General features: G+C 47.1%; 1 long non-coding RNA gene and 1 other non-coding gene across 2 annotated transcripts; one reads left to right on the top strand and one right to left on the bottom strand.

Annotated features, from left to right (window-relative positions):
• Positions 1–707: 707 nt before the first annotated feature.
• Positions 708–814, bottom strand: LOC122451583. The gene has a single exon (XR_006272477.1). It is a non-coding gene; the product is annotated as a U6 spliceosomal RNA (small nuclear RNA).
• Positions 815–10887: 10073 nt separating this feature from the next.
• On the top strand, positions 10888–25685 carry LOC122451257. Its single transcript, XR_006272352.1, has 3 exons — positions 10888–10969; positions 23584–23745; positions 24680–25685. It is a non-coding gene; the product is annotated as an uncharacterized LOC122451257 (long non-coding RNA).
• Positions 25686–25982: the final 297 nt, after the last annotated feature.

The following is a 25982-nucleotide window of genomic DNA, read 5'->3' as shown; positions in this document are numbered from 1 at the left end:
GGAGGGCAGGGCATACCAGAGATCTGGGATTGGGGTGAGTGCCGGGGACAAGACCTTGACCTTTCATGTGTCCCTGGGGTAAGATCCATGAGAAGAAAAGAATGATCAAAATGCCAGGAGAGTTAACAGGAGATGCCAAGTTTTAGGTTGAGTTTCCTAAGAATCAGACTCTATCACAGGGATTTGCACATCGGTAGTTTTTTGGGGAAATGCTCTCAGGAACCACTAGGGGTGGGAGAGTGAAGCAGGGGAGGGAGGGACAACAGTGCCCTCGCATCCGTGAGCAGGTCTTGGCTGTGGACCCCTGAGGCTCGCTCCTAGGGGGTTCTCTGGGAGACGGCAGAGAGCCTGACTCCTCACTGAGTCATCCAGGGGGAGAGAGCTGGGTGAGTGCGTCCCAGTGGACTACATAGGATCTTGCCCTGACCCCAGGCCAACTGGTCCATTTCTGATCACCTTGGGGGCGCTGCAGGAAGAGAAACCCTGGTCTGATGGGCTCGGGGGCCCTCCCTCTCCGTCCATTGAGGGTTTTCTGGAAGGAAGGTCCATTTTCAGCTCAACCAAAGGGAACCATAAAACCAGCTGCCACCTCTACCACGTCCCACCCATGCAATTGAAACCGGGTAAAACTGTTTCCTGCTTTTTCATATGGTTATAGAGATTTCTCTTCCCTTTTTTTTTTTTCTTCTTTTCTTTTTTTTTTTTTTTTAAATATGGAACGCTTCACGAATTTGCGTGTCATCCTTGCGCAGGGGCCATGCTAATCTTCTCTGTATCGTTCCAACTCTAGTATATGTGCTGCTGAAGCGACCACTTCTCTTCCCCTTTTATGATTCTGGAAATAATACTTTCACATTAAGGTTAAAAAAATACAAAATGTAGAAGAAAGAAATTACAGCTGAACTGCCATCATTCAGCGATAAACATTTTTGTTAACGTTTTTGTAATTTATCTTTCAGATTATTTTTATGACATGTATTTTTCGGTGGTTGAACTTACAGTTTTAGATATTTACAGTTGCCTATCCTCCCTTTCAACCTAACATATCCTGAGCTTTTATTTTGTGTTGAACAAATATTTGCAAACTTGCCTTTTATGGCTGCCTATCATTTCAACCTGTGGTTTATCTCTGTTTTGTCTGCTCCGTACATAAGAGCTGGGCATTAAGATTGCATCAGATGTTTGCATTATAACAAGCACTCTGTGACCAACAGGGGACCCAGTGCTAGCTTTTCATCTCAGATTGTTTCCTTAGGATTCTACCCCTCGTGTGAACTCTCAAGCTATGAGAAAACTGTGATACAGTGCCAGTGAACCTGAAAGAAGGCAGAGAGGGGAAGAAGCCAGAAATACATGGCAAAGTCTACCAGAAAACCACCCAAGAACAAGGGGATATTACATCAACCCATTTTATTCATTTTTTTAAATTAATATCATTAAGGACAGGGAAAACTGAGAGAAAGGAAAAAAATGTTTGTGCTTATTGACAATTACTTTCACATATTCTCTTATGAATAATGGAAAAGTAGGTTAGAGATGACTTCTAACTGCTGAAATCCATCATTTTGGTAATAGAACTCAATTTTTAAATGAAAGTATTTAATGAAGGAATTGAAAATGATGTTCCATCTAAATGGCAGCCAAAATAGAGTAGACTTGGTTAGACTAATAGCAAACAAAATAGACTTTACGTTAAAACTGTCATAAGAATCCAAGAACGATGTTACATAGTGGTAAATGGGTCAATTCCCCAGGAAGATACATCAACTATAAATATTTATGCACCAAACGAATGAGCTCCTAAATATATGAAGCAAACACTGACAGAATTGAAGGGAAGATGAGACAGCAACACAAAAATAATAGGAGACTTCAAAGAAGGCTCTATGGAAGGACTAACGTTTGAGTTGAGACTTGAAACATCTCCAAGCTAAAGCAGTGGAGTAGGAATTATATAATACAATACATATACCAAGCCCTGTTCCAAATTCTACCTGCAAAAAGTCATTAAATCATCCACTGTGCCTCAGAAGGAAGTATTTAATTTCCTCATCAGACCAATGAGGAAGCACCCAGAGAAGCTAAATCGCATGCCCAAGGCCACCCTGCAAGGAGGTGGAAGAACTGGGATTATGACTCCATTAGAACTCAGCCCATAACCACTGCTCTCAACCACCTGCCCGAGACCTGCATGGTGGGCAGAGGGGAGGAATGGAGGCCTAAACACCCCAGTGTGGGTGGGGAGGTAGATGTGTTCCATATGGCTGGAGGTAGGGGTGCAAAGAGGTTGATGGAGGGAAAAGGCAGGGCCAGAGCCGGGAGGCCTTGCCAACCATGCTGAAGAGCTGGGCCTTGGACTTCCCTGGTGGTACAATGGCTAAGACTCCGCACCACCAGTGCAGAGGGCTCGAGTTCGATCCCTGGTCAGGGAACTAGATCCCACATGGTGCAACTAAGACCCAGCACAGCAAATGAAGCAATAAGTAAAGCAAAAAAAAAAAAAATTTTAAGAGGCTTCCCTAGTAGAAGTCCACCTTCCCATGCAGAGGACTCAGGTTCGATCTGTGGTCTGGAAAGATCCCACATGCCATGGGGAAGCTAAGCCCATGTGCCACAACTACTGAGCCCATGCAGTCTAGAGTGTGTGTTCCACAACAAGAGAAGCCACTTCAGGGAGAAGCCTGCACACTGCAACTAGAAAGTAGCCCGACACAACTAGAGAAAGCCTGTGCATGGCCACAAAGACTCAGCACAGCCAGAAAGAAAGAAATAAAAGTTTTAAAAAAGAGAGAGAATTGGGTTTTAGGCTGGAGTCAGTGGGGAACCTTCCAGGTATAAAGAAGGGAGAGATCAGTGCTCAGCCTTACCTTCTGGATGGATCCCTCCTGCTTCAAAGGGAGACACTGGAGGCCAAGGGAGAAGGATGCAGGTAAAAAATTAAGGTCATGGGGAAAGAGAGGGAACTTGACTTCTAGAGATAGCCCCCCAAGTTCAAGAAACGGACACTCACCGAGCCCACTCTACAGGCCCAGTGCTGGGTGCTGCAGGGTACAGTCAACACTGCAAGGTCCATCTGCTGAAATATGCTCCTGTCCACCTTTGAGAGTCTTATTACCCCACTCCATGGCCGAAGAGAGCCAGACTGGGAGAGGTTTCGCAAAGGTCAAGCTTCAGGTCACATTGGAACTTGAACTCAAGAGACATCTTCTTTCCTCTGGATCCTCCTAAGTTTTCGGTGAATGGAAAGTGCTAGAGATGTAAAGGATTGCCACTGCCCAATTGAAGGCAGGAGGAGAAGGAGACGACAGAGGATGAAATGGTTGGATGGCATCACTGACTTGATGGACATGAGTTTGAGCAAGCTCCTAGAGTTGGTGATCGACAGGGAGGCCTGGAGTGCTGCAGTCCATGGGGTCACAAAGGGTCGGACATGACTGAGCAACTGAACTGAACTGAACTGGCTGAATTCAGGAGAGGAGGCCAGAGACAGGAAAGCTTGATTCTGTATATGTCTGCCGAGTACTCCTTGTGCACCAGGTCCGTGGTTTGTGCCAGGTGCTGGGGGCTGGAAGATGAAGGGAAATCTCCCTCTGACCTCTGGGAACTGGACACCTAATTAGAGCAATACAACATTCAACAGGTAACCAAAGACAAGAGTTGAGAGGCTCAGCTCCTTAGCACCAGAAATGCCTTCCTGGAAACAGGAGCTCGGAGCCTGAGGGAGGGGTCTTTGCACGGATTTTGTGTATCACTCACACACACCTGCAAGCACTGCTTTGCTCTCTTCAAATCTCAAAGTCACAACAGGGGTGGCCCCCATCACCCATGAGCTACCAGCACCCAGACAGCTGGAGTCAACCCTCCCAGCCTGCAGGGGGAATTTTTTCCATACCCAAATTGCCTAACTCATCTTTCTCTTGTGGTTTTTGGCCAACATTTTCTGAAGGGCAGCTCAAGTAACTTAAAAACTCTCCTTTGTTACATCCAGCATCGGATTCTTCCTTTCGGTCCTGGAGACAAATCACAACAAACCCTCACCTGCATGTGTCTTATCAGCTGTTATGAGTCACAGCTGTCAACCAGAATGTGAAATAAATAAATGGCCAAAGAAACATCATCCACAGGGGCAGACAACACGTTCAGCTTTTGTGTGGGGTGGAGCCCCGGAGAGCCGGGCTTGGTGCTGGGAGCCTGAGCCGTGCAGAATGTCAGAGAGCTCACAGAACCAGAGAGAAGGCTAGAGGCCCAGAATCAGGAAAGGGCAGAAACTGGGGGCACCAGGGTCTTGGCATCCTTGTCTCTTGAAGGTTGGTATTCATTTTCTATGGCTGCTGTAACCAAGTACCACAAGCTCAATTATCTCTTGTTTACACAGATTTATGGTTTTCCAGTGCTGCAGCTCGGAAGCCTAAGATCAAGGTGCCAGCAGGGTTGTGTTTCTTCTGGAGGCTCCAGAGGACAACCTGATCCTCGCCTTTTCCAGCTCCAAGGAGCCTCCCACATTCCTTGGCTCCTGGCCCCGAATCACATCCCCTTTTCTTTCTCCACCTCCGTGGTCATATCACCTTCTATCTCTGACTCTGATCCTCCTCCTCTTCTCTCTCTCTCTCTCTCTCTCTCTCTTAAAAACCCTTGGGATTATATGGTCCATTTCAAGACCCTAAGCTTAATCACATATAGTTTAGTTGCTTAGTCATGTCTGACTCTCTGCGACCCCATGGACTGCAGCACGCCAGGCCTCCCTGTCCAACACCAACTCCCGGAGCCTACTCAAACTCATGCCCATTGAGTCGGTGATGCCATCCAACCATCCCATCCTCTGTCATCACCTTCTTCTCCTGCCTTCAATCTTTCCCAGCATCAGGGCCTTTTCAAATGAATCAGTTCTTCGCATCAGGTGGCCAAGGTATTGGAGTTTCAGCTTCAGCATCAGTCCTTCCAATGAATATTCAGGACTGATCTCCTTTAGGATGGACTGGTTGGATTTTCTTGCAGCCCAAGGGACTCTCAAGAGTCTTCTCCAACACCACAGTTCAAAAGCATCAATCCTTCAATGCTCAGCTTTCTTTATAGTCCAACTCTCACATCCGTACATGACTATTGGAAAAACCATAGCCTTGAGTAGATGGACCTTTGTTGGCAAAGTAATGTCTCTGCTTTTTAATATGCTGTCTGAAGTCCTTTTTCTTTTATTTATCTTTTTTTTTTTTCTGGACTGTGCTAGGTCTTCGTTGCTGCATGGGGGGACTACTCTCTAGTTGCGGTGCACAGGCCTCTCACTGCGGTGGCCTCTCTTGTTATGGAACATGGGCTCTAGAGCACAGGCTCAGTAGTTGAGACACATGGGCTTAGTTGCCCTACAGCATCTGGAATCTTTCCAGACCAAGGATCAAACCCGTGTCCCCTGCACTGGCAGGCGGATTCTTAACCACTGGACCACCAAGGTGGTCCCCTTAGCCATGTGAAAGAATATCTCTGGGCAGAAGGAATATGGACATATTTGGGAGTGGGTGGTGAGGCTGACTGTGGAGAGGGACTCCAGGAGCAACACCAGATATCTCAGCCACACTGAGATCATGGGCTCCAGGCCAAGGGCTGGGTGGCATATTCTGTAGGAATGAAGGCTCATCCTTAAACACCCTGCAGGTGTTTGATCTTTGTTATTGTGCCCATTTTGCACCCAGGAAGTAAGGAAACTGAGGCTCAAAGAGCTTGAAATATATGGTCTAAGAATATCCACTTGGTGGATGGTCAAGTATAGAAACTCAGTTTTGAAAGAATTTAAGCTCCATGTAGTAACTGACTCAAATGTTAGACTGCTTTTTTTTTTTTTTCCCCTCTGTTTTGTTTTCCATGAAATTCAAGGCTGGGTGGGTAAAGAAAGGAATCTGATAAACTTTCTCAGGTCTGGAACTTTTCCCAGAGCCCTGGGGGCAGAGAAGCAAACTGTACAAACACACCCTCTCAGCCAGAAAGTTCTTTTCCACAGCCATCCGGGCTGGCTCAGTTCCTGTTTGTACCACTGGGAAGGGTCCGCCTCCAGGTCAGAGGGGAGAGAGGAACAGGCTCCCATGGACTTCACGCCTGTGTAACCTGGAGCCGGGCATGCAGGAGAGGTCTAGCAACTTGCCTGAGGTCACACAGTGCAGAAGTAGAGGTCTGGGATACAAAGTTCATTCTGTCAGACACAGACCCTCTATGAACAGACCCCTGAAGGGACTCCAAGAAGCAGCCTTGGAATGTCATGTTAGTTAGCTAGTTCAGTCCCTCAGTTGTGTCCGACTCTTTGTGACCCCATAGACTGCTGCACACCAGGCTTCCCTGTCCATCACCAACTCCCAGAGCTTGCTCAAACTCATGTCCATCAAGTCAGTGATGCCATCCAACCATCTCATCCTCTGTCATCCCCTTCTTCTGCCCTCAATCTTTCCCAGCATGAAGGTCTCATCCAGTGAGTCGGCTCTTCATATCAGGCAGTCACAGTATTGGAGCTTCAGCTTCAGCTTCAGTCCTTCCAATGAATATTCAGGACTGATTTCCTTTAGGAAGGACTGGTTGGATCTCCTTGCAGCCCAAGGGACTCTTTAAGAGTCTTCTCCAACACCACAGTTCAAAAGCATCAATTCTTCGGCACTCAGCTTTCTTCACAGTCCAACTCTCACATCCGTACATGACCACTGGAAAAACCATAGCCTTGACTAGACGGACCTTTGTTGGCAAAGTAATGTCTCTGCTTTTTAATATGATGTCTAGACTGGTCATAGCTTTTCTTCCAAGAAGCAAGTGTCTTTTAATTTCATGGCTGCAGTCACCATTTGCAGTGATTTTGGATCCCAAAAAAATAAAGTCTCTCACTGTTTCCCCATCTATTTGCCATGAAGTGATGGGACTGGATGCCACGATCTTAGTTTTTTGAGTATTGAGTTTTAAGCCAACTTTCCACTCTCCTCTTTCACCTTCATCAAGATGCTCTTTAGTTCCTCTTCACTTTCTGCCATAAGGGTGGTGTTATCTGCATATCTGAGGTTATTGATTTTTCTCCCGGAAATCTTGATTCCAGCTTGTGCTTCATCCAGCCCAGCATTTCGCATGATGAACCCTGCATATAAGTTAAATAAACAGGGTGACAATATACAGTCTTGACATACTCCTTTCCCAATTTGGAACCAGTGCACTGTTCCATGTCTAGTTCTAACTGTTGCTTCTTTACCTGCTTCTTGATTTCTCAGGAGGTAAGTAAGGTGGTCTGGTATTCCCATCTCTTTAAGAATTTTTCACAGTTTGTTGTGATCCACACAGTCAAAGGCTTTAGCAAAGTCAATGAAGCAGACATAGATGTTTTTTCTGGAATTCTCTTGCTTTTTCTATGACCCAATGGATGTTGGCGATTTGATCTCTTGTTCCTCAGCCTTTCCTAAATTCCACTTAAACATCTGGAAGTTCTCGGTTCATGTAGTTTTAGCCTGGCTTGGAGAATTTTGAGCATTACTTTGCTAGCATGTGAGATGAGTGCAATTGTGCGGTACTTTGAACATTCTTTGACATTGCCTTTCTTTTAGATTGGGGAAAAAAACTGACCTTTTCCAGTCCTGTGGCCACTGCTCAGTTTTCCAAATTTGCCGGCATACTGAGTGCAGCACTTTCACAGCATCATCCTTTAGGATTTGAAATAAATAACTCAGCTGGAAGTCCATCACCTCTACTAGCTTTGTCTGTAGTGATGCTTCCTAAGGCCCACTTGACTTCACATTCCAGGATGTCTGGCTCTAGGTGAGTGATCACCCCATCATGATTATCTGGGTTGTGAAGATCTTTTTTACAAACTTCTTCTGTGTTCTCGCCACCTCTGCATAATATCTTCTGCTTTTCTTAGGTCCATATCAATTCTATCCTTTATTGTGCTCATCTTTGCATGAAATATTCCTTTGGTGTCTCTAGTTTTCTTGAAGAGATCTCTAGTCTTTCTCATTCTATTGTTTGCCTCTATTTATTTGCGTTGATTGCTTATCTCTCCTTGCTATTCTTTGGAACTCTGCATTCAGAAGGATATATCTTTCCTTTTCTCCTTTGACTTTCAAGGGTCATGCGCCAAAGACTATTCCTCAGGGGCTGGAGGAAGACACCATCATTACACCCCAGACCCAAAAAAGTTTCTCCTTCTCTCTGGTTTTTGCTGGCCTGAAGTTTCAAAGAGAAGCTTCATGCACAGAATTACCAGCTCTGGGGGACCCAGCAAACTGCCCCAGGAGACCTCAGCTTGTGAGCAAAACAAGGGTCTATGTAACACATTGCTTAATTTTTTTTGTTCCCAAAACAACAAAGTAACACTCGGTGGGTAGCCCTGGCTTGCTCATTTTTAAGATAAGAGCTTTAGAACTGGGAGAATTCCAAGGAAAGCATGAAGGCTGGGCTCACTCATCTCCAACACCTGGAGATACCTCCAGGCTGGGGGCTTGGCCTCTGCTACTGAGTTGCCATGTGACTTTGGGCAAATCAAGTTCCCTCTTTGAATCCAGTTGCTTTGTCTGTTGGGGAGAAGGGACTGAAGGGGGCTCCTACAGGAGAGATCCTCTCAGAGCCCTGGTCCAAAGAGGGCTTTGCCTCTGAAAAGGTAAACTGCCAGTTCCTGTGACCCTTTGTGTCTTAGCAGGAAGAGGCTCATCGCATCTCCTTCCAAGGAGGGTTCTGATCTGGGAAGGTGGCTGGGGTCTGTCCTCCGAGGGACAGACCGCTGGTGGGCAGCCGTCCTGGAGCAAGCCCTCCTCTGACCATCTTCCTATGGGTACAGCAGTATCTCCCCATCAGGGCCCTTCCCCTGCCCGCCTGCCAACCTCACTCAGTGCCCAGGTCACCTCGGCCACCTTGTTCTCCTTTCTGTTTCTCAAACCAGACAAACCTTATCTCACCTCTGAGTCCTTTCCCAGGTGATAGAAAGTTCCAAAGCCCACGCCCTGGCCTGGTTCTCAGCTTGGTCAGGGGCTTCCCGGGCCTCGGTCCATCCCTAGGGGGTTTCAGTTCTCTCCTCTGTCCCCAGGGGCCCTGAGGGCAGCTGTGGCTAAGACCCCTCTATTCTCAAGTTGAGGACCCCCTGACCCAAGGGGAGGAGGCAAGAGAGAACGCTATGACTCTCACGGGGGTGGACAGCACTTCTGCTTGGCACCTGCCCAGGCTGTGTGAGGTGGCATGGTCATGCTCACCGGGCAGAGGAGAGTGGGGAGAGCCACAGGTGACTCAGAGTCACAGCGCTCATCCTCAAAGACCTCCTGCCCTGCCCCACGGAGATGCGTGAAGCGAGGAACTGAGACTTCCAACATACGTGCTTCTCTTCTTTAGAGGTATAGACTTTTTACCTGGGCAGGATACCCAGCTAAAGTATTCACCTCCCAGAGTCCTTTGCAACTGAGCCATGTGAGTAAGTTCTGGTTCATAGGATAGGAAAGCAAAGACTGTGTGAAACTCTTTCTTCCTGCTGATTGAATGCAATGAGAATGGGGCTGGTGGAACTGGAGCTGCCATATTGGAGCATGAGAAGGAAGCTTGACCTTGAGAATGACAGAACAATGAGACAGAAGAAGACCGAGTTCTGATTACTGTGGCCATACAAGCCCTGGACCATCTATTCAAATTTTTATGGGAAAGATAATTAAATTTAAATTTCTGCATTAAGTTGTTATTACTTTGGGGCTATGTGTTACAGCAGCCAAACAGATATATTAACAAATGTAATTGCTATGTTCTGCTGTCCCATCCTCGCCGCTAAGTTTTTTGAAGTGTTTTGTAGTCCTGGCTGGACACCATGAGACTTCTTCTTAGGGGCAAGGAGGGCTTTGAACCCCCATTCTATGCTGCAAGAACTCGATGCTCAGAGACATTACTGACTTGCCCCAGGTCGCACAGGTGGTTAGCAACAAAACCAGGACAAGACTTCAGGCTTCTTTACACTATACTGATTGCATGTATCCTGTCATCATTTGGCTTACAGCAATGCAATCAGCCAAATGTTAGATAGGAGAACCAAACCTGTAGCCCAAACCCATTGGCTTGGTAACTTCATGGGACAGCTCTGCATCCCTGGATTTGAACAAAGGCTCAAGAAACCCCTGAGTCTGTGCACTCTTGTGACTTTTCTGATCCACTTTCTTCACACATTACCTTCTTAAGACCATTACACATCCTTGATCACTCAGCAAGAACAGGGAGGATGTTGAGCATATGTGCCTATGCCATATCACATGGAATTTCCTTGGAAGGAAAGTTATGGCCAACCTAGACAGCATATTAAAAGGCAAAGACATTTCTTTGCCAACAAAGGTCCATCTACTCAAGGCTATTGTGTTTCCAGTAGTCCTATGTGGATGTAAGAGTTGAACTATAAAGAAAGCAGAGCACCAAAGAATTGATGCTTTTGAACTGTGGTGTTGGAGAAGATTCTTGAGAGTCCCTTGGACTGCAAGGAGATCCAACCAGTCCATCCTAAAAGAGATCAGTCCTGAGTGTTCATTGGAAGGACTGATGTTGAAGCTGAAACTCCAGTACTTTGGCCACCTGATGCGAAGAGCTGACTCATTTGAAAAGACCCTAATGCTGGGAAAGACTGAGGGCAGGAGGTGAAGGGGATGACAGAGGATGAGATGGTTGGGTGGCATCACCAACGCAATGGACAGGAGTTTGAGTGAACTCCGGGAGTTGGTGATGGACAGGGCCTGGTGTGCTGCAGTCCATGGGGTCGCAAAGAGTTGGACACGACTGAGCGACTGAACTGAACTGAATATCACATGAAAATATGAAGGGAGAAGTTCATAGACACTGACCAGTGAGCCAAGTACTTTACAGAGGTTAGTTTGTTGATTTTATTTCGTTTACTGTGTTGCAGGCTTCCTTTGTGTCGGTTCCATTCTATCTTCTGTCTGCAACAAGGAAATGAAATTATAAGAAGTGATGTGACAGGACCCCCCAGCCATGAGTGAAGGTAGGGTTCCAATATAAGAACTCTTCCTGTTGACTTTAGACATTATGTTCTTTCTACTCCAAAGTATGGCCAGACCTTTTATTGCCTAAAATTTAATTCCTAGGGGACTTCCCTGATGGCTCTATGCTGCGCTTAGTTGCGTCTGACTCTGCAACCCCACGGACGGCAGCCCGCTGGACTCCTCTATTCATGGGGTTTTCCAGGCAAGAATACTGAAGTGGGTTGCCATTTCCTTCTCCAGGACATCTTCCCGACCCAGGGATCAAAACTGTGTCTCTTGAGTCTTCCGTATTGGCAGGCAGATTCGTTATCACTGCCCTCATGGCTCAATGGTAAAGCACCCACCTGCCAATGCAGAAGACACGTGTTCGATTCCTGATCTGGGAAGATTCCGGTTGCCACAGAGCAACAAGCATGTGCGCCACATATACTGAGCCTGTGCTCTAGATCCTGGAGTGGAAACTACTGAAGCCCGCAAGCCTGTGCTTCACAACACAGAAGCCACCACAACGAGAAGCCTGCGCACCACAGCTAGAGAGTAGCCCCAGCACTCTAACTAGAGAAAAGCCCGTGCAGCGACAAAGATCTAGCACAGCCAAAGATAAATTAAATTACAAAATTTTCATTCCTACAGATTTCAATGATTAAATCTACCTTTTATTTTGCAACTGAATTATACTGTATCTTACAGTGAAATTTATTTGTTATGATCCCACTTTGAGATGACCGAGTCAAACAGGCTCCCTTGGAATGTCAGGAGGGGAAAAGCTTCTAAAGAGTGTGTTCTTTCAGCCTGTTTTTCTCAATGTTGTTTTTTCCAGAAAGAGAGAGAAAGAGAAAGAAATAGGAGGAGAGAGAGCAAGTTGGAGGCTCCCATGGGAATGTGATGGCTTAAGAGAAAGGGACCTTTCCAGGATAAACAAGTCAGCATTTATAGAGGAAGTGATTTTTTCCATTGGTTGAGGATAGGCTGCCCACTTGCTTAGCCGTTTACTTTTCCCAAATGAGTCCTCAACCCCACCTAAACGCTCTCCTCTCCTAACTCCTGACACTCCTAACTGTGCCCCTGTTGTCAGCACTGAGTTTTTACACCATCCCAAAGCTGTTTGTCAGAGGATGAGGCTCACTGCTGAGAAACACCCCACACAGCCCTGGGGAGTAACCATCTTCAGGTCAGAGTCGTGTCCATTCCTCTTTGTACCCTCAAAGCCATGCTCATTTCTAGACCAATGGTATATGCTCTATATATGAGCATATCTGAGTATCAGGAGCCCCAGGTAGATAACTTTGACCTCCTTTCTCAAGGCAACCTTGGTAAGTCTCATCTGTCCTTTAAGGAAGTAGACCAGATGGTCTAGGAGTCAAAACCGAGACCAGAGGACTTCCCTGGTGGCCCAGTGGCTCAGACTCCATGCTCCCAATGCAGGAGGCCTACGTTCAATCCCTGGTTGGGGAGCCAGATCCTGCATGCCGCAACAAAGATTCAGCAAAGCCAAATAAATAAATAAAATAAACATTAAAAAAAAAACCCAAATATGAAAACTGACACCAGGAAGTAGACGTTTCATGAAGTCAGATTATAACGCCATGTAAGAAAGAACTTGCGATATTCTCCAAAGACGAGAAGAAAGATAGTGAGCTCCCTGCCACCAGATATGTTCAAGCAAATACTCGTAGAGCACTATTTCTATAAAGGTTATTTAGATATTCCTTCAATAAGTATTCACTGCCTCCAAACACTGGCTAAATTGGAGTGTGGACTTTGGATTATGACGGGGAGTGTTCCGGAGGTACAGTTGTCATTGTCTCCCGCTGTTATATTTGGCACATCATCTTTCAAGACCTCTCTTGCTTCATCTATAAAAGGAAGAAGGGTGGGGAGGTTTAAAAAGAACAGGAACTAGTCATCCCCACTGTGGCAATCTGCTGAAAAATGAAAGCGTCATGGTGAGGGTATTTATACCAGATATCTATTACAGCAAGGTTTATATTATTTGAAAAACAACCAGAGGGGTTCCCTGGTGGCTCAGTGGTAAAGAATCCACACATCAATGCAGGAGACATGGAATAAATCCCAGATCTGGGAAGATCCCACATGCCTCGGAGAAAGTAAGCCCATGCGCAGCAGCTATTGAGCCTCTGTTCTAGAGCCGGTGCTCCAAAACAAGAGGAGCCTCCACAATGAGAAGCCCCCACACCACACCTAGAGAGCAGCCCCCAACTAGAGAAAAGCCTGGACAGCAACAAGACCCAGCATGGCCAAAAATAAATAAATAAAGCTTTTTTTCTTTTCTTTTAAAATTATTTTTAAAATTAAGAAGAAGAAAAAAAAAAAAAAACAGCTAGAAACCTCCTCAGTATATCAACAGGAAAATTGTTAAATAAATTATGATATATCCATACTATAATTTAGTAGCCTAGTATGAAAAAGATTATGCTAGAGTTCTGTGTGCCCTGGCCTGGAAACTTGACCTTAATATAAATATTAAGCAATTACTATGTATGGCGTGCATAGTATTTTCTAAGCATACATCTTTGCTGTGATAGTGAACTTGTAGGAAGATGTGATTGCTAATACCACTCATGTCAAGAGGGGGAAAGGTAAGACAAATTATTAGTTATAATTATATCTAGGTCCATACAATAGAAAACTAAAAAAAAAAAGGAAAACAAACAAAAACCCATAAGCTTAAGTAAATAGGTTTCATGGCTCTTACAAAAAGTTCAGAAATATATGGTCCAGAACTAACGTGGCAGTAGGTGCGTGGTTAATTCAGGCATCATCTTTTGTTTCATCACCCTTGACTAATGGCCTCTACCCCCAAGACCATCTGTGGTCCAAGATGGCAGCTGATGCTCCAGCCATCACATCTGGGCAGGAATACAGGAGAAGCTCTTTTAGGAATCTATCTCAGAAGTCCCACCAACCATACCTAATTGCAAAGAAGGCTGGGAAATGGAGTTTTTTAGCTGGCTATAGTAACTGTATGATATTTATTTTGTTGAACCCCAATAATATAAAACTTTATTACTAAGAAATGGAGACTGGATATTGGATAAACCAACTCATGGTCCCCATCACAAGAGGATTATCCACTTTTTTTTCTTAAGTAGACTTTTGTATTCTCTAGCTAAATATAATGAGAATTCACTGTTTTACAATTTAAAAGAATCCAAGTGGGAAAGATTTTTTTAAAGGAGAAGAGAGGAACTAACTTATCTTAGAATATACCATGAGCCCGCCAGCCTTTCATGTCACCTCATTTCATCTTCAGTCATCCCAAAGGGGACAGGAGGACTCCTCTTCCTCTTTGGCAAGAGGAGGAGTCCAGGGTGGAGAGAGGTGGCACAAATTTCCAAAAAAGTCTCACTGTCCCCAAGTGGCAGAGCCAAGATGGGAGAACAGGAGTGTGTGATTCCCAAGTCTGTGCTGCATAATCTAAGACCATTTTAGGAGGGGGGAAAACCCCCAGCACAGCTTGTGTATGAATCTAGAACCCTAGATTTGAGAGGGGCTGTATTCCCTAGTCAAATCATTAGGCGAAGAATAAGACTGAGTTCTGACCTTTCTTTAACTTCCAGATCTCTGATGGGTGTTATCTAGTGACCACGGCTTACTTCACCAACCTCTAGGACATATTCAATTCCTGGCAACATAAATCTTTTTTCTCTTCTTTTTTGTTCCTTTTGTTAATTTTTCACACAAACATCTAGACAAACACACAGAGGTGAAAAATAAAGAGCACATTTTCATTTTTTTCCCGTTTCCTAACAAGTCCTTAAGAGTGAGAAGGATAAGACCAGAGCCTTACATAAACACTGGGCTCCTCTTGGATTTTTGTTGACATGAATTTATGAGGGAATCATGGAGGTGAATCTACAGAATAATATTATTCCAGCCAAGATGCTGTCTGCTGCCTGCTGGGTGGGAAAACACGAGCCCCAGGGGGCATTTTCCTTGAAGCACTTTCAATTTTAGACAGGACAGAAACAAGCGCAAAAAGAAGACATTGTATTCCTCCATCCTGTCCTAACTTGGGGTTCAAATCTTGGACTCTTGATCCCACCAGAGGTAGAGTTTTGTCCCTGAAATAAAAGCTCTTCCCAGAGAAAGATGAACTGTCCGCCATGGAGTCTTTTTCATGGTGGGTTCTGGTTTTCTCCCTATAAATCGCAGGAAGGGACTAGCCCTGCCCTCTGGAAGCACAGAGAATGAGCTGGAGCTTTCTCTTCTGGAAGGTCTGTTGAATACTGGTACACGCCTGGCGTTTCTGCCAAAGCGCGTCTACACTTGCCGGGGGGTGTGGTGGAGAGTCAGCTGGACCTGGGGAGGAACCCCAGCTTCACTCCTCACTCGCGCTAGAAACTCAAGCTGATCCCTCAGCTCTTCTGACTCAATTTCCTCACCTGTAAAATCTTGATAATGAAGTTGAAAGTGCATTAGTCGTTCAGTCCTATCCGATTCTTTACGACCCCGTGGATTATAGCCCACCAGACTCCTCTGCCCTTGGGATTCTCCAGGCAAGAATACTGGAGAGTCGACAATACTACTGAGTTGCCAATGCCCTTCTCCAGGGGATCTTCCCAACCCAGGGATAGAACTCTGGTCTTCTGCCCTACAGGCAGCTTCCTTACTGTCTGAGCCACTGGGGAAGTCTGATAATATATAAGTTGGGTCTTTGCTTTTCCTCTCCCTGTCCTTCAACAGCTGGGGAAGTTATCCTTCTCATCTCTGGGCTAATCTAACATTGCTAGAAAAATTCAGAAAAAAATCCAACAAAGATTGTTCTATGTGTACCATGTAAGACTGCCCTTAGCCACTGAAAAAATCCTTTGAAGCCTGGCTCAGAGACTGAGAGGCAGCAAGTGAGAACATGTGATAAAACACCCCTAAACCCCAAAGTCCAGGTTCAAATCCAACTCCATCACCTACTTGTTATGTGACTTATAGCAGATAACCTGACTTTTCTGTGCCATAATTCCTTCATCTATAAATGGGAATAATGATAGCGATGTCCTCATCAATGAATTAATTTAAGCAAAGTGCTTAGAATAGCCTAGTAATATAGGCTCAATAGACACTGACAATTGACTATTGTTATTGCTATTCCTGGGGCTTCCCAGGAGGCTCCTTGGTAAAGAACCTGCCTGCCAATGCAGGAGACATAGGTTCTATCTTTGGGTCAGGATGATCCTCTGGAAAAGGAAATAGCATGGCAACTCACTGGAAAAGGCAGGGCAATTCACTCCAGTATTCTTGCCTGGAGAATTCCATGGACAGCAGAGCCTGGGGGGCTACAGTCCATGGGGTCGCAAAAGAGTCAGACACAACTGAGCAACTAAACAGCAGTAACAACAAATTATTATTCCCACAGCTGCTCTGGGGAGGTTAGGGCCTCACCTCATCACATTCCCTCCAGATGGTAGCTACGTCTATAAGAGTTGCTTTTTCCTGCAACCAATGCCCAGAGAGACCATTCCTGCTGCGCTGCATCGAGTTCTCAGTTCCATGCTCCCTGGTCCCTGACCCCGCCCCTGTGGAGCTCAGAAGATGGAATTCTAATGAACCAGTGGTGAATCAGAAAACAACTTTTTTGAGACCAGCAAATGCTGCCAGGATCCAGCCTTCATCTCCCGGCTATGCTTATGGTGCTACCTTAGAGTCAAACAAAACATCAATTAGAGGAGGCAACAACCACTTTCTCAGTGGGAAAGATGTTATCCGGCTGGATCCAAGGTCCCTCAGGATGCATGGACTTGGTGAATGTATCCAGCATCCATCAATTCTGGGCCAGGCACAGCTTTCTTCCAAGCAGATCTGGTTTATTGAGCTTCTCCTATATACCAGGTCTTATGTGAGCCTCTTTATATATTCAATCCTTTCGACAGCCTGGGCTCAGTGTTCCAGTTATCGGGCACATGCAGCCCTTGAGTAGCACACTGGCAAAGCTGGTAGGTTCTGGAGTTGTTCTGCTTGGCTGAATTATGACTCCACCTCTGACTGATTTGGTGATCAGGGCAACTCCCTCTCTTCAGTTTCACCTTTCTCATTGGTGAAATGGAGGTCATATTGGTGCCTGGGAGTGTGAAATAAGAAAGTCTACATAGAATGCTTGGCATACACAGTGTATTCAATAGCATCAATGAATGCCAGCTCCCAGAAGCCAGGGTGGCCTGGGCCCTGGGGATAGAAGTGATAGAGGCAAGGTGCCCAGCTCTGAGCTGAGTGTGATCTGGAGAAAGATGGGAAAGTGAGCCTGGATAATTGGGCGTCTTGTCTTCCTTTCATGGAGGAGGCTGTGGAGGCCTCAAAAGGCTCACTGACTTGCCCAAGACCCCCCACAATACCAGGTGGAGGTCCAAGGATTCCCTCTGGGGTGCTTTATGCTGACCTGGTCTGGTCTCCCCATCGCACATATTCTCCACCCTCTAACCCCATCCCTCACCCCAGAAGGGGTATCACACTTGCAGAATCCCACTGGTTGGTCTGCTTCCCTGGGTTACCGTCTTTGGGTCTGGATGAGACCTCAGGGCGAGCTCAAGGACAGGCATGGCCTCGGCCCTGGTGGATCGCTCTTTATCCAGAGGCCTTTTGTTTTGCATGCTCCATTGTTGGGGTGGGGCTGTGGAGGAGGCTGATAGGAGTCAGCTCGGCGGCCCTGGGTGGAAGTCAAAGGAATGTAGGGAAGTTTTCGATGGGTGATCTGCCTGGGCCACAGCAGCCCCTCCCCAACCCCTTCACAAGGATTTGTGGCCCCTGAGTTACCCAGGGAGGCCTGGCGCCTGGGTTTTGGACAGACACCCAGAAAGGAGGGGGGATGGAGCTGACGTTGTGGCTCCTACACACTCCTTTGGAGTTCACCAGTCAGCGAGTGCAGCAGCTCTCCCGTGGAAACGTCCTTGCATCTGGCCTCCTTCTGCCCTCTGGTCCTCTGCAGCTTTGGGCTTTGGCGACTCATCTCTCCTCCCACCCCCTGCACTGCTTCCATCCAGGCTAGGCCAGGGGGTGGAGCATTTCCAAGAAGGAGTTAATTCCAGCACCAGCACTCTTAATTTCTAGGAGTGTGGAGCCTTGGTCCCGTTACCTAATTGCTCTGCTTTAGGGGCCACATCTATAAAATGGAAGCCTCACCCAGAAACATGCTTCTGAGGGTGAAGAAATGTGAACAGCTGGAATCTATTCCCGAGCAGTGGCCTAAGGGCTTCCACAGAAGGAACTCATTTCATCCAGACCACACACTCCAGGGTCTGTGTGTTGCCACCTTGTTTTACGGGAGCAAAGCCCTGGGGAGCCTGGGAGAATTTCAGTATCCATGGAGTGGAAATAAAAAAAAGAATGAAGAAGCTGGGAGCTCAATGGGGCAGTGCAGGTGCTGAGTCTGGGTCCTAACTTGAGATGGGAGGCAGGAGAGCAGCTAGATTGGGGTTCACATTCAACCACTGCAGCTAGAAGGACACTAAGATCTTGATGCCACAAGCTCGGCCTCTGTACGCTGGTGCTGAGTCAAATCTTGGAGACAGAGTTTCGGGTGAAACAGAAAAGAATTTATTGCTTTGAAGCAAAAGGGGACACAATGAGCTCCTGTCCTGAAAAACTGTGTGTCCTAACTCAGGAGGATTTGGTGAGGAGTTTTATAGCGATAGCTCACAGGTGGGAGGAGAAGGCAATGGCACCCCACTCCAGTACTCTTGCCTGGAAAATCCCATGGACGGAGGAACCTGGGAGGCTGCAGTTCATGGGGTCGCAAAGAGTCAGACACGACTGAGCGACTTCACTTTCATGCATTGGAGAAGGAAATGGCAACCCACTCCAGTGTTCTTTTTTTTTTTTTTTTTCACTCCAGTGTTCTTGCCTGGAGAAACCCAGGGACAGGGGAGCCTGGTGGGCTGCCGTCTATGGGGTGGCACAGAGTCAGACACGACTGAAGCGACTTAGCAGCAGCAGCAGCAAGCGTGGGATCATTGATGAGATTAGAGTGTGTGCAGGACCTGAGCTCTTTTAATCTGGCATCAAGTAATCTCTCTTTTTAAGACAGTTTTTATTCAATATTATGTTTTAGTTTTGGCTGCTCAGGGGCTTCACTGCTGCACGTGCACCGTCTCCAGTAGCAGCGCGTGGGGACTGCCTTCCGGTTGCAGGGCACCTGCTTCTCACTGCCGTGGCCTCTCCTTTGGCTGAGCACAGGCTCCAGGGCTCATGGGCTTCAGTTGTTGCAGCATGTGGGCTTAGTGGGATCTTTCTGGACCAAGGATCAAACCAGAATCTCCTGCATTGGCAGGTGGACTCAACCACCAGGGAAGTCCCTCTTAGGTGATCTCTAGATGAACTTCTCTGGTTCCTTTAAGCTGGCCTCATGTGGTCTTCTCTGGAATGAAGAATGCTGACGCCTTCTGTCTGTTGGGTTTATTTCTGTAGAAGAGTTCAAAGATATTGTTCTGTGTGTCTCTGAAGGGGAACCAGAACTCTGCTGCAAGATCATACTATTGTTGCTAGGCTGCCCCTCCCTGGTCTCCACATCCCCTCCCTTCACCCACAAGCAGCTATTGGAACCTGCTCCTTGGAACTCAAGGAAGGTCATGGAGGCTGAACAGAAAAGCTCCCTGGCCTAGGAGCCCCACCGGGTTTCAATTTCTGCACTCCAAGCTCCCCATTCTGGCCAAAAAACGGAGCCTTGAAGGGTTTCAAGATGAGTGGTGACACAATCCACCAAGTATGGCCAAGGATGCCCAACTCAGGGGGTGGGGGAGCTGGTGTGAGAATTCATGCCAAACGCCCAGAATGGCACCCCAGCCTCGGTCAGTGCTTCCTAGAGGTCAGGCCTCCCTCTGTGGGCACACTATCTTCTCAAGTCCATCAACGAAGGAGAAAGGCCCCCCTTCCTCTTAGAACCCCCAGGTGTTCCCGGCCTGGGGAGAGGTGAGCAATGCTCTGGAAATCTCGAAGCTCAGGGAGGCGCCTGCCCCAGGCCGGAGCCTGTGGGAAGAGACGGAAAACAGAAACAGCCTGGGGAAACAAACCCACAAACAAACCTACAAACAAGGGCTGCATTTGTTATGAAGGAGAAAGGGCCCATTCAGCTCCGGGCCCTGGGCGCCCCGTGCTTCCTCCAGGCTGGAGCTCCGCGCAGGGCTCACAGCGGCCCTGGGGCCTGGCTTCCCTAACGCCACCTGTGACCCCCGGCTGCAGCGCGCGGTGGGGTCTGCTGCTGAGGCCTGACACTTCCTGGAGTTCAGGGGGGTGGAGGCAGCTGCCTTCTCCCCACACACTCCTGGGTGGACTCAGCTGAGAGGCTGAGGGACCACGGTCCAGCTGCACAGGCCAGGGTGGGGTCTCGCTTTCACTTCCTCTTTCCTCTGCTCTGCTCTGCTCTTTCATCATCTCCGAAACTCCAGGGGTAAACAGGAAGCTCTGGGGCAAACGGTAGAATTATTCCTGCCATCTTAGGGTAGGGGAAAAGGAAAGTGATATTTATTGAGCACCTACTATGTGCCAGGCACTCAGCTAAGTCATCATCTACTAGTCTTGGCAGAAAAGGAACTGGAGTTCAGAGGACTGAAGAGGACTGACTGACAACCTGTTCTCTTTCCACATAATCCACCCCACAGGGCTGTGATGGTGTGAGCCAGGGTGAAGACGAAAGGCTGGGATGAGTGAGTTAGTAGCCAACACACAGTAGGCTGGGCCCCATCTCTAGTCCCTATGGCACGCGCCAAAGACGTGTATACAGTGAAAGGAAAGAATGGTTGCTTTAACTGGCTCATTTCTTTCATTCAACAAATACTTACTGAGCACCTACTATGTGCCAGAAACTGTGTAGTGATTAGAACACCTCAGGGGCAGAGACAGAAATGTGAAAATGTCCCTACCCTCTATAGTTTATCCACTGTGTAATATCAGGGAAGGGTACTCTTGACATGCATTTATCCAACACAAATGTGTTGAGGGCCTGCTACATAAAAGTTTCTGTTCTCTGTACTGTGTTCTTCCACCGGATGTTGTCAGGCTAGAAAGCCATGGTGCCTTGAGCCACATGGCAACTTCATGAGGACTTGAGAAAAAGTGTCTTGTCCTCCGATACCTGTCAGAAAAACTGTCAGAGTGTGCACTCAGTTGCTCAGTCGTGTCCAGCTCATTGCGACCCCACGGACTGTAGCCCGCCAGGCTCCTCTGTCCATGGGATTCTCCAAGCAAGAACCCTGGAGGGGATGTCCATTCCCTTCTCCCAGGGGATCTTCTCAACCCAGGGATTGAATCCATCTCCTGCATTGCAGGTGGACTCTTTACCATCTGAACCACTAGAGAAGCCCTAAAATTGTCCTAATCAACACGCAAGTCATTAGTAACAGTGATGTGAACAGTGCCCCCTAGAGGCGTGCAGTGAGTAAGTGGACAAGTAGGCCAGTACCCAGTGGGGCTGCTGGGGAGCCACCTGAGAGATGCTCCAACCCTAAGGAGGTCCCTCTAGGTCTCCTCCTCCACACCCAGTGGAATAGCTCTGCCGTTGCCATGGTAGAGCTGGCAATGAGGTATTGGTAGAGCCAATACCATGCCAGCAAAAATAGGAATTATCATTAACAAAAATTAGAGCTAACATTTACTAAAGACTCAGTAATAGTCCAGAAACGGTGCTAAACATTCCTGATTTCATTCAGTCCTCCCAGCATTCTATAAGTCAGTCATGGGCTGAATTTTGTCCCTCCCAGATTCGTATGTTGAAATCTCAACCTCCAGAACCTCAGAATGTGACAATATTTGGCTATAGGACATTTAACGTGTGATTAAACTGAAAAGAGGCCATTAGGGTGGATTCAAATCTCACATGACTGATGTCCTTGTAAGTAGAAGAGATTAGGACACAGACAGGCACAGAGGGAATACCACAGAGACTCTAGGAGAAGACAGCATCAACGAGCCAAAGAGAGAGAACTCAGAAGAACACCCAGCCGACACCTCGGTTTTAGACTTACAACCTCCAGAATCATAAGAAAATAAAGTTGTGTTTAAACCGCCTAGTCTACAGCATTCCTAAAAGACTCATACAGTTAGACACTATTTACCCATCTTACCAATACACTAGCTGAGTCTCAGAGAGGTTATGTAACCTGTCCAAGATCACACAGCCAAGAGGGAGAAATGGGGTTGGAACTCATATCTGTTTGATTTGAAGCTCATGTGCTTTCCACTGTACTGGGCAGATTTTCCTTCTTTGGTTCTTTTTTGGGCCTTTCCAAGATGCATTTTTTAACTTTGTCTCTGCAAGCTGAGTGTGTCGGGAAGGGACATGGCACCAAACCCGCCCTGCACTCACGTGCTCTTACCCTGAGCAGAGCCTGCAAAACCTGCACAGTGGGCTCTCCACTCCTCGGGCACTGCCCCTGCAGCTGTGGCAAGCTAAAGGAATTGTCTGTGCGTGCTATTTTGTCCTCTACATCGTCTTGGTCTTTGGAGGCAGTGACCTTTGGAGAAAGAAAGAAAAATGCAAAGTATTCCAAAAACAGTGAGTTATCTGAAAAGTCAACTCTAGACCAAGGGGCAGCAAGTTTTATGTGTGAAGAGTCAAATAGTAAATATTTCAGGCTTTGCCTGTCGCATCGTCTCCATGGCAACTACTCAACTTTGCCTCAGTAACTTGAAGCTAGAACAAAGACAGTATATAAATGAAGGAGCATGGTCGTGTTCCAATAAAACTTTATTTATAGATACTAAAATTTGAATTTTGCATCATTTTCCCCTGTCCTGAAAAAGTTATTCTTTTTTTTTCTACCTAAAAATGTAAATGCCACCCTTAGCTGGCGGGCCCTATGAACACAGGCACTGGGCCGGATTTTGCCTGTGGGTGGTAGTTTACCAGCCTTTGGGACAGATAATTGTATTGAAAGTTTTGGGGAAGCAATGTTAGGCTGCTAGAGCTGGGAGGGCCTGGGGACTAAGGCAGTGCTCTTCTGGTTTATAGATGGGGACGCTGAGGCTCAGTGAGTGAAGTAACTTCAGGACCCTGAGTTCCTGGGGCACGTGGCTCCATCACCAGGCTCCAGACCTAAGCTCTCTACCCTCCCTGAGGACACCCTCATGAGAGAAACGATGTTTCTTTCCAAAATACGCTCCTGCCCCAGGGTCTGCTCTCTCAATGTTGGCAAAGTTTCAAGACCAATTGAAATCTCTGTGAGTTAGAACAGAAGGATGTCTAGAACTGTGGGAGGCACGTGGTGATGGCGGTGGGCTGATTCATGATGGTAACACCTTGCTCACTCTGGGTAAACTCTCAGCCCGCGCTGGGGGCTCTGCGCAGCGCTCTGTGGGTATCACTGCATTATCTCCATGGATCCTCAACCCGGGAGGGAAATGCTGTTATTGCGCCGTTTTACAGATAAGGTGATCAAAACCCAGAGAGGTTGATTCATGTCACCAAAGACACACAGCTAGCTAGTGGCAACCTCAGGCCTCCAACTCAGGCCCGAGTGGCTTTATTGCTAGGTGGTCAGTGCTGACATGAGAAGTGGGCCCCTGCCCTGCTGACTGCTCCCCTACCTCCCGGGACTTGGTAAGACAGCCCCACAGTCAGGGGAGTGCTGTCTCCCAGACACAGGGGAGTGCATTTCTGGTGTCTTCACAGGGATATTTCTTGGAGATGGTGGATACAGAGAACCCTGTCACCAAAATGCTCCTTGAGGCAAGAGCTGCTGCTGCTGCTGCTAAGTCCCTTCAGTCGTGTCCGACTCTGTGCGACCCCATAGATGGCAGCCCACCAGGCTCCCCCGTCCCTGGGATTCCCCAGGTAAGAACACTGGAGTGGGTTGCCATTTCCTTCTCCAATGCATGAAAGTGAAAAATGAAAGTGAAGTTGCTCAGTCAAGTCTGACTCCTAGCGACCCCATGGACTGCAGCCTAGCAAGCTCCTCCATCCATGGGATTTTCCAGGCAAGAGTGCTGGAGTGGGGTGCCATTGCCTTCTCTGTGAAGCAAGAGAAAGCCTTGTTTTTCTGTCACCAGAAACTCAGGTGACATCCTCACCACCCTCCTTCTCTGTTCTGTCCAGATCACTTTAAAATCAGTTCTGACAAACAGTTACATCGGAAAAGATAGGTATACAAGGATGTCTGCTGCTGGGTTGTATAGAAAGTGGTAACATGAAACTAACCCAGAGGTCAAAATAAGAGCTCAGTTTAATATATGATAGTCTATCCAAACGACAGAACATTGCACAGCTGTTAAAATGACCCTAAACAATATTTCTATTTACTGCTCTGGAGCAACGGTTACAGTAGATTACGAGATAAAACTGATTACAAAATCATGTGTGTGGAACGGTCTCTTTCCAGTGAAAAAAGTATGTATGTGAGCTATACGTGCCTGGAAAAATATCTGCAATTTTATACAGCAAAATATGATTACCGTTAGCTCAGGTTTGTTTAGTAACTCTTTATTCATTCACCCGACTAACATTTATTCAGTACCTACTATCACCGGCAAGCACTTGAAGTGTGGATCATTTTTAAAAAAAATATTTCAAAGTCAAGTTTCAAGCAGGAAAAGGGAGCATTACATTCATACATGTCACTTAATAGTCAAATTAACCCTGTAAGGAAAAACAAAAAGATTTTGCATGTGTGTCTGTGTGTGTATGTGTGAGCACAGAAAACCAAAGTCCAGAGAGAGAGTACCTGGCTTGAGGTCACTCACTAAGCAGTGATGTTGGTACATTTGAACAGGGTCCTGGCAGTTCTAGAACCCAGAGTGGTCCCACTGTTCCAGTCCACACCAAGGAGCACTAAGCGAGGAGATGGGCAGTCCTGAGCTGCTCCGTTGAGGGACTCTGCATCCATCAGGACCAGCCTGGCACTGCCTGCCTCTTTCCAACTCATCAAGTCCCTACTGGACCAAACTCCTAGAAGAGCTTCCAGTTTCCCCGTGGTGACCAGCCAGCTTCAAAGTGTCGGTGACTATCTCCAGGGCAAACAGGGGATCGGGGTGAGGTGGAGAGAAGCAGATGGGGACACCCAGATTACAAGATAAACCAAAAGACCTCCCACCAGTACTGCCCCCCACTTCTTCCCCAACTCAATGCCAGGTAGCAGTCATGCTCACCTGGCATTGAGCTGAGCTTAAGATGACTTCCCTGAGACCTGGGCTGCACTACCCAGGCACTTGAACTTAATGGATCATGTCCTCCTTTCCTAACAGCCCTCCTAGGTGAAATTCTTTCTCTAAAGCCCCTGGGTGAGAGCCTGGTCCATAGTGAGCTCCAAATGCATAGCCCTTATGATGGGCAGCCTCCGAACCTCATCCTCTCCTCTGATCCTCCCCTCCCACCACATTATATGCTTAGTCATTGTTTTATTGTCACTGAACTTTCATTCATTCATTGAATAGATGGTGTTCAAGCACCAAATGGCAACCCACTCCATTGTTCTTGCCTGGAGAATCCCGTGGACAGAGGATCCCGGTGGCTACAGTCCACGGGGTTGCAAAGAGTCAGACACGGCTGAAGCAACTTATTACTTACTATTAGTAAGTAGTACCATGTTCCTGGGGCTCTTTCAGGCACTGTGATTCCAGTGAACAAAACAGTCCCAAACTTCACTCCTCTCATGGAACTTACATTCCAATTGGAGGAGATAGGTTTTCAGCAAAATAAGTTTGTAGCTGATCCAGCGCTGAACATTATACTGTGATCAGTGTCACAGAGAATTGGGAAAGAAGGACAGGGCACAAGGAGTGTGGGTGGTTTGCAGTTTTAAAGAACTGGTTCCTTGAAGTATGCAGAATTTTTATTGCTACCCAATAAAGCTATGTTTACATGTTCTTCCGAGTTGATCATATGTCTGCCTTCTACAAACGCAGTCATGTCCTGCCTACTCCCCTGCGGGATCTCTGTCCCTCTCTTAAAGCTAGTGTTGGGGGAGCCCATGGAAGAGGCTGGGTGGAGACACCTTCCCTGGCGCCGTGTCTGGTTAAGACACTGTGACTTGGTGTGTTTGGCATCCTGGGTGGGTTGGGAGGCTGCCAAAGCAG

Source organism: Cervus canadensis, chromosome 12 (genome assembly GCF_019320065.1).
Source record: "Cervus canadensis isolate Bull #8, Minnesota chromosome 12, ASM1932006v1, whole genome shotgun sequence".
Classification (NCBI taxonomy): domain Eukaryota; kingdom Metazoa; phylum Chordata; class Mammalia; order Artiodactyla; family Cervidae; genus Cervus; species Cervus canadensis.
Note: the sequence above shows the minus strand (reverse complement) of the source record. Positions and strands in the feature narration are given on the sequence as shown.